This window comes from Corvus brachyrhynchos, unplaced genomic scaffold, assembly GCF_000691975.1.
Source record: "Corvus brachyrhynchos isolate BGI_N302 unplaced genomic scaffold, ASM69197v1 scaffold175, whole genome shotgun sequence".
NCBI lineage: Eukaryota > Metazoa > Chordata > Aves > Passeriformes > Corvidae > Corvus > Corvus brachyrhynchos.
This window is the reverse complement of record NW_008238448.1, coordinates 85,533-93,723: the sequence shown is the minus strand read 5'-3', so window position 1 is coordinate 93,723 and position 8,191 is coordinate 85,533. Positions and strand designations below refer to the sequence as shown.

Genomic DNA, 8,191 nt, shown 5'->3' with positions numbered 1-8,191 from the left:
ACTAAGTCAAGAAGTCAACTTACAGTGTAAGATGCAGTACAAAGGATTTACTTTTGCTGATGCCTTTGCTGAGAATTTAGTAAAGAATTTATCCAGTTTTAGTGGGAAATACTGGAATATTCCTAGAACCAAATAGGCTTCAACATTTGATCTAGTAAGTCAGTCTACAAATGGAAATAAGCATGCCCTTGTGTTCAAAACTGAGGCTACTTAGGAAACGTTTCAATAGTACTTAGCCTTGATACCAGTAAAAGTTAATGGTGAGTTTAATGACTCCTCCTGCCCACGATGATTTCCTGAGCCAGTATTTAAGTCTTAACTCCACGAATCTTGGAGCATGTGGGTAGGGGTTGTTTCCCTTTTCCTGACATACTCCATGCTGGATGCTGTGTTGGTGAGGAAAGTGCCCAGCTCTTTAACTGAGCGGATGCATCGCTCAAATCCTGCTTAGGTCACATTGCCTTCTTCCCACCTAGGTCCGTGGGGTTCCCCAGGACCAGTCTGCTGGGAGCTGTGGGGTTGTAAGGCACAGCATGTTCCACACCTTGAGCAGAAAGGATGGGTTCTGCTCAAAAAAACAGGGCTTCCCGACCACTGACTCATTTTAAGAAGTTGGGTGCTGTTGTCTGATTGTTGGCAGTAGCTTAGGACATGAGTAGCAAGAATAGTGTGATGACAAAGGAGGTATTTATGCACTTCTCCAGAGGAGTAGAGGTTGTTCAGATTGTTGTGGCAGCTCTCTAACAATCTGTATTAATGATGCCTTTCTGGTTTTGTTTGTTTGTTTTTCCACAGGGATAAGGAAGAAGAATTATGCTTCTTTAATTTGAAATACACTTTTTAACTCTTCAACATTAATCCTAAAAACTGCTTCTACAGTTTTCTCAAGTGTTTTGCTTCATACAAAACAAGCATGTAAGTTTCTTGTTTTCCCCTAAATGCCCCCCTGTTTTGGAGTATGCCTACATTTAATTATGTGAGCAACACTAAATTACTGCAGTATTTTGTGCAAAGTTGTTTTTGTACTGAAGCTGATCTGCAGGCTTTAGACATTGCCTCTGTGCTGGTAGCCAGTGGTAGTGATGCCACTACAGCTGTTTGTAAAATGCAGGGTGTAAGTGCAGCAGTGTTGCAGTGTGGATCTACACACAGCTTCATTCAGGTCCCCGGAGCGTGTTGTGATGATTCAGTGCAGCCCTGCAGCTCTTCAAAAATAAAGCCCTCAGCTCTCTCCTACTGCAGTAAATGAGGGTCTTCCATATAGGTTTTAGTCACAATTTGCAATCAGATGGTTTTTTGTACTCTGTACTTCTCACTTGGAATTGCAAATGAAGAGAGCTGTAGTGTTAAATTTATCTTTAGTGTTTGTTTTTTGGCATGGTTCAAAACAAACTGTGTAAATGTCAGAAAACACATTTGATTGCTTTCATTTTTTGTTTGCTCCTCTGTACTGCATTGAACATCACAAGTTGCCTTAATTATGACAGTGTTTAAATACTGGGAAACCAGAAATTGAATGTAATATTTTAAAATCCTGGTTCTAAAGGAGAGAGCAGCATTTATTTTTCTTTAAGACTGCTGTCTATTCTTCCTTAAATTGCAACATTGTTGAAAACAATGCCCTGTGAGAGGAATTTTTTAATGTTACAGCCTCAATAGTACTTAGTTGTTTCTTTAGCTGTTGTTTGACAGGTTTATCTGAGGGCTACAATTACAATTTGCTAAGAAAATATTTATCTTTTGAACAAAAAAATATAAAATAAGATTAGCGAAATTGCAGTGATTTGTATGTCCAACTCTGCTCAATCTGATTGTTTTGTTACCAGTAACTAGTGTGTCTCAGCAAAAGAGAATTATTATGACAGTAAAACTAAAATACAATAGTCTGTTCACTGCCCAAAATTTCAGTTCAGTGAAGCACTTTGGGAAGCACATAAATGTAAGAGCAAACCTAAATTATATAACGTAAAGCTTTCTTGAGGTAACAGATTAGAATTTTAAAGTCTAAATGCAAAACTCAAAAGTCTATACTTAAGCAATTTGCCCACAGGCAGGATTTTCCACCACCTGTTCTTGAGGTTTCCTGCAGCTGGGGAAGTTTCAGTGTTTCCCATTTCTAAAATAAGCCCTGGGTTTTCATTTTCCTGAGTAACTCACAAGGTGTGGGAAACTCAGGTAGAACTGTCTTTAACCATGTGTGTGAGATGGTATTTCAGTGCAATTTATTTGTTTACAGGCACAAATTGTAATTGCCCTCAGGATGAAATGCACTGCAAGCATGCAGATAGCGAGTGATTTCTCATGTATCTCCTCACTCATTTTCATCATTGTGAAAATCCAATGATCTAACCCTTTTTAAAGAGCTTGGTGTGCCCAGCTAGAGCACATACCATCTAAGGCTAATCCCTGTGCTCTTCAGCTGTACACTCTGCATTACAAGCTTTAACTTCCCACTGGGATTCGGGCTCACTGCCTCTTAAAGGAAATGAATGCTTCTCCACCTTTCTCATGACTGATAAGCCCATAGGTGTTGTGATTAGAGTATCAGTGTTAAACAGAACAGTACTTGGGACTGCAGGACAGTGCAGGTACCAGAGTAGATGGTCCCCTGTGACACACACGTGTGCAAGACGTCCAGTATAATACTAGCATCCCTGTTCCAAAATGTTCCTGTCCTACCTTTTCCTATATCGGTGCTCGGAGCAGAGTTTCACATTGCAGTTTACAAGATATAGGTTTGCACACACAACCTCAGGTTTACAGTTTCACCCGGTGTACTTGAAAGGAAAAAAAAAAATGCATAGAAAGCAAGTGCCCAGGATTTCAACATGTATTTGTTGGAGGAAAATTTTACAGGTTTTTTTTTTTTCCCATTGTCTGTGGAGATGAAAGCAATAAAATGAGGGAATACCAACAGCTATTTATTTTCTCAGGGGAGATTACTTCAGTGGAATGTGTCAATCCTAATGTCAAACAGTGTTTACTTGATTTTGTCTGTTACTAAAGAGACTTCATGTTTGCATCAAGGGGTCAGTTTTGCAAGGTGCTTCTCTTCGCAGACCTAGCAAAGCCTTCACATGCATCTCCAGCTTCAGATATCTTCAGATTCCTGGGGACTTCAGTGGAAGGATTTTTTCCTTCCCCCATCTATGCGAAGCTTTGCTGAACTCATCCCAGAGTGCTGAGTGCCTTGCAGACCCGAGCACCATGTTCTTCACTTTAGAGAACCCGAGCTCTGGGCTTGAGTCAAGCCGGACTCAGCAGATAATGCCACAAAAGGTCACCAGAAGAAAGCTCTGGTAATATGGTGCTCCTCCATGTATACCCAGTGGTGAATTTCTCCAGTGGATGGGGTGATGTGTAACCACATATCTTGGATTAGAGTCAAGCCCTCCATGTCAGGGCTCACAAGCTGCTAGTATTATATGTTTCACGGTGCAGTCATAGTATGTTACAGCTGAAATTCACCCCATGTGCAAAGCAAGACAAAATCCTGTGCACCACTCACGTTCCCTCCCAGCCCTGCTGTCAGGGTTTGAGGGCTGCACCAGCAAACTGTCCATGCATTTTAGGTCAGGATCCAATTAAAAGTTTGAGTAGGACTGGAGTGATGCACCAGAATGTTGTTCTGGTCTTTTGCAACAGGGTTGGTTTCACTCAGTATCAAATTTAGCCCTTGGTGAATCAACTGGTGAATGATTTGAAATGTATTTATGGGTTGTGTGGGGTGTTCTTCCCCCTTGTCTGTATTCAAAGCTACCTTTATTCTTTAGTGTTGATGGCCAAAGTGTCATTCCTTACGCTTATATATTGCCATTAACTTGTGGCTACCCGAGAACACGTACTTCAAAAATGCTTGTGCTTTTTTTTCACCTATTTCCTTTTTTTTTTTTAATTTCTTCTTTATTTTCCCCCGCCCCTTTCTTTTTCCTCTCATTTTTAAAAGGAGTGGGTTAGTTATCGGTGTAAAGATATTGAAAAGTGCAAATGTGAAGTAAGGATAATGATTGTTAAGAGGATGTGGGTGGTATGTCTGATGAGAGAGGGGTGGGCTGTAAGGCAAAGGGGAAACTGCTGTGAACGCATCGTGTTGATGATTGTTGCCTGTGGAGGAAGAATTAAGAAAAAGAAGATGTATAACTGGAGAGAAATGGACTCTTTGACCTGCTCTCATTGTAGACAACACTGTGGCAAGTGTGTGGCTGAAACCCGAAGTGATCCCGCTGCAGGATGCCGTGGGCCTGGGATTGAAGGACAGCAGAGTCGCTCCGGGAATTGCACAGTGGGAACACTTCAGTGCATCACAGCCATGTGAGAACAGACTGTCTGAAACCTCCAAGTACCAAAGTTTGTAACTGAATGAGTTGGCATTTGTATTATGTTGGGGTTTGTTTTTTTTCTCGAATGTTATGATAAATAAAATGTATTTTTCAGTAAAAGATACACTGCAAGTAAGCCTGCAGTCCTGCTTGGTTGTATATTTGCAAAGTTACCTTGGCTGTTGTGCAGAACAAGTGAAAACAGAGGCATTACTTGGTTCAACACATGAACAGCAACAGAAGAAAGGATTTCACCACAGAGCAGATCAAAAATCCCGCACTCAAGAGTCTCCCTGAGTTTGTCCCAGTATTGAAAGTCTGCTTCTGACCTGATCTCTATTCTTTCCTCTTAGGACAAAGAGAAGTTGGAATTGCTTATTTTTTTATACCCAAGTATATCTTAAATGAAGAAAGAACTCCCCAGTTCAGTGAACTAACTTTGACTGGTGTATGGGTCTGGGTATCCAAAGAGCTGCATCTTTGTTTGTTGTAAGATACTCAAGAGAGAGCAATTGGTGGGGTGAATAACTTTTTTCTGCTGACTCTCTCTGTTATTTTCATTGCCTAATGTTGCAGTGCAAGCAAAGATAAGATGACTTTATTAGTGGATAGCAATATTGCTTGAGTTATTACTAGGAAAAAACTTCTGCTGCTTTAATGTATTCCTTCTACCTTCATGGAGATTGAGAACATTTCTGTTGTTAAGTCCAAGTGTTTAAAAAAGCATGAGTCAAACACCAAAAAATCCCAGAACAGACTTGAAAACTAAATTATTACTTTTGCAGTTTAAAAGAACACTTTTGCTTCTCAGTTTTCAGTATGTAAGGGGCACATAATGATCTCCCTCTTAATCATGTGCCCAAGATACTTAAAGGAAAACTGATTCCCACCTCATTATTTATCTACAAGTAATACAATATGTAGACATCTGCTGTGAATTTGCCTTATCATTTCGAGACACGGCTACATGATCTTCCCATCTTGCTGGAAACACAAGTTCACTGGTAAAACAGTGGTTGGTGTTTGCGACTTTCTCCCTCTCTTTCCAGATTCGTTGGAATTTGTACCTCAGCACTGCATCCACAATAGATGTCATTGGTGGCTTCACTGCTAATGTCTAGCCAGTGATTCCCATACAGAGGCACATGTGGCAGCCCCAAAAGACTTAAGATTGGAATGAGAACAGATGTTGAAGGGAAGAATGGGGAAGGTGGGGGAATGAACTGGGAAGAGCGCAGCCACACAGGCTTAGCTGAACAGGAGAAAGCTGAGTAACCTCAGCAGATGAAGGCAAAACAGACACAAACTAACAGTGGGTGTGTAGAGCAGAGAGAAAGGCCTTGGATCACTTTGCTCAAATTAGAGAAGTCTGAAATTGCAAAGGGACCTGGGGTTGTGAACCAGAAAATTTGGGAACTCTCCTTTACTTTTCTTGAAGGAGAGCTCTCGGAGCCTGATTTCAGCAGAGCTCTGTAACAAGATCTTCACAGCACTGCTCCTTTCTCACAATAGATGGAAGATTTAAGCTGAAACCTCTACAAAAGAGAGGTCAAAAGTAAAAAAACTGAGAAACATGAAGTTTAACCTTACCCTAAGAGGCCCAGTCTTGCAACCAGTGTTTGTCCAGCCACAAAGTGCCTCACACAACTGAGATTGAAGTATGAGGATTTCTTACAATACCTTAAATAAACTGAAAGGTGGAATACATCTGGGATTTTCAAGGACTGCTGGAGAAAATCTTAAAAGTTTCTACATAGTCTTTAAAATATCACTGGTAGGAATGACAAGACCAAAAAAATAAAAGTGCAACTCTATTGTCAAAAGGAGTAACGAGAAGCAGATAATTCCCTGATGTCAGATCTAAACAAGCTATCCAAACATAAAACATAACACTAAAAAAAATTTATTCAAAACAAAACAAAAAACCAACCAAACAAACAAGAAAACAAGCACCTGTTTTAGAATTGCTGTCCCCTGGGCTTGTCGCTATTGAGAACACGTAATCTGCTTGCCAAATTGTATCCCTATATATATGAATATTTTTCTAAGAGTATGTGAAAAATACTCTTTAAAAATCAGCACTCCTGGAAACCTGAAGGGGGAAGTTTCCAAGTCTCTTTTGCAAGTGGGTTGCTTTTTGGATTTAGCTGGATTATCATTGCAGTGTTTCTTCTGTGGCTTCCAATTAGAAAGGACCAAGCAGTTATTTGCTTCTTTACACTTCATGTATGAATTATTAATTGCTATCATTGCTGATTACTTAAAAATACGTGCAATACCATTATTAACTACGTATGTTACATCTTTGAGATTGACCCCCACTAATAAACAGAGCATTTGCTTTGTTTGTAACCCTAAGTGTGTTTTCTCTTCAAATGCGGGCTCGAGCAATGTATTAATTTCACCTTATTTTTAGAAGTTTGTTCCTTTTGTTGTTTCCGTAGCTATGGAGCCCAAGTAAGGAAGCCATGGCCTTCCACTACCCAGCTGTTGGACTAAACCTCTCCTGGAATCCCCATTATGTCCAGCTGTTGGGGTCAGATAGCTTGAGGAGCATCTGCTGCCATGCCAGGGGGTATCCACAAAGACACATACCACTTCTGAAGGAGCACTGTGGGTCTCAGAGGCTCTGTTTAAGTGACAAAGCTGTGGGAGGTCCACAATTTCCCCTTACAGGCTGGTTGTTCAATTTGATAAAATTGAGAAGGGGTAAGCCTTGCAGTGGGATTGCTGATATCAGACAAAGATCTTACAGATCTTACAGATTGCAGTATCTAGAACCCTTTTTTCCTGATTTTGGGTTGTAAATTGATAGGCAAGCCTGGCAGAGTGGGGCTGAGGTGTCATCTGTTGATAACTCTTTCCAGGTAAAATAGTGATGGCAGCTTTTTCATTGTCCACTTTATATATTTAGGGTGTCGGGTCACTGCAGGAGGAGACTGCCTCTTGCTAGGTGTGTGAGTACTTAGCTCTGCTTTCATTTTTGTTTTATGTGACACAAAGAGCAAGTAGTAATAACAAATGCAAAAGCTTGTCTTCAGTTTGTTCCTGAAACAGTAGTGGAGGTATCAAAGAGTGTCTACACCACAGAGGGTGCAGACTTTGAATGTGGATGCTGAGTTCAGTATTGATGCTGAAGAGGGGTGCCTGGGTCTTTCCTCTGGGTAGAGGGTTTGGGCACCTCCAGCTCATGGTGCATCCAGCTGGAGGTCTCCTGATTAGAGAGGAAGCTCAGGACAAGTGAGTTTCCAGCTGAAGTTATTGCTTCATATTGTGAAGGTGAGTAAAATGGTTCCTCTTACCCCGATCAACAACATTCCTCCCCCAGTGACAGACTTCCCCTACCCAGAAAGTAACAGACAATAAGACTGTAAACCATTTCTTCACAGTGTGTTTTTACCGGTTTTATTTATGCTTTGACTAGAAATGTGCCAGCATTTTCAGGAAAGACAACAAGCAGACTATTCATCCCACTGACAGTTTGATTTTTGCAGATTTCTGCACTCTTGTTTTTTTTACAACACAAAAGAATTTGGATTCTTTTCTTAATCTTGTAGTAATTTTTTTTTTATGACAATCTATTTATGACTTTTTCCTGCCTGCTTTTGGGTTTGGGGTTTTTTTTTGAAAAAACAATTGTTCTTGGCTTTTTATTTTACTTTTTTTGTGACCAGCACTTGCACACCTTGTACTATAAAAATTAAATCAGATGGATCAGAGATCAGCTGAGTTGGGATGGCGTATATTCTTTTTTAATCTGTAATGCTGATGTAAATGTAAAACTTTTTTTTTTTTTTTTCATAGATCCTATGAAGACACTGCCTGAAGTGTGTAAGTCATTTTAATCAGAGGACTTGTCTGAGTAGTGATTT

General features: G+C 40.3%; 1 long non-coding RNA gene across 1 annotated transcript in view; it reads left to right on the top strand.

Moving 5' to 3' along the window:
* LOC108447292 overlaps window positions 1-7,836 on the top strand; it is an 11,573-nt gene extending 3,737 nt beyond the window's left edge. Inside the window, exon 2 of the long non-coding RNA XR_001862771.1 lies at window positions 796-7,836. This is a non-coding gene — a long non-coding RNA (uncharacterized LOC108447292). The remainder of the gene's footprint in view (window positions 1-795) is intronic.
* Window positions 7,837-8,191: the final 355 nt, after the last annotated feature.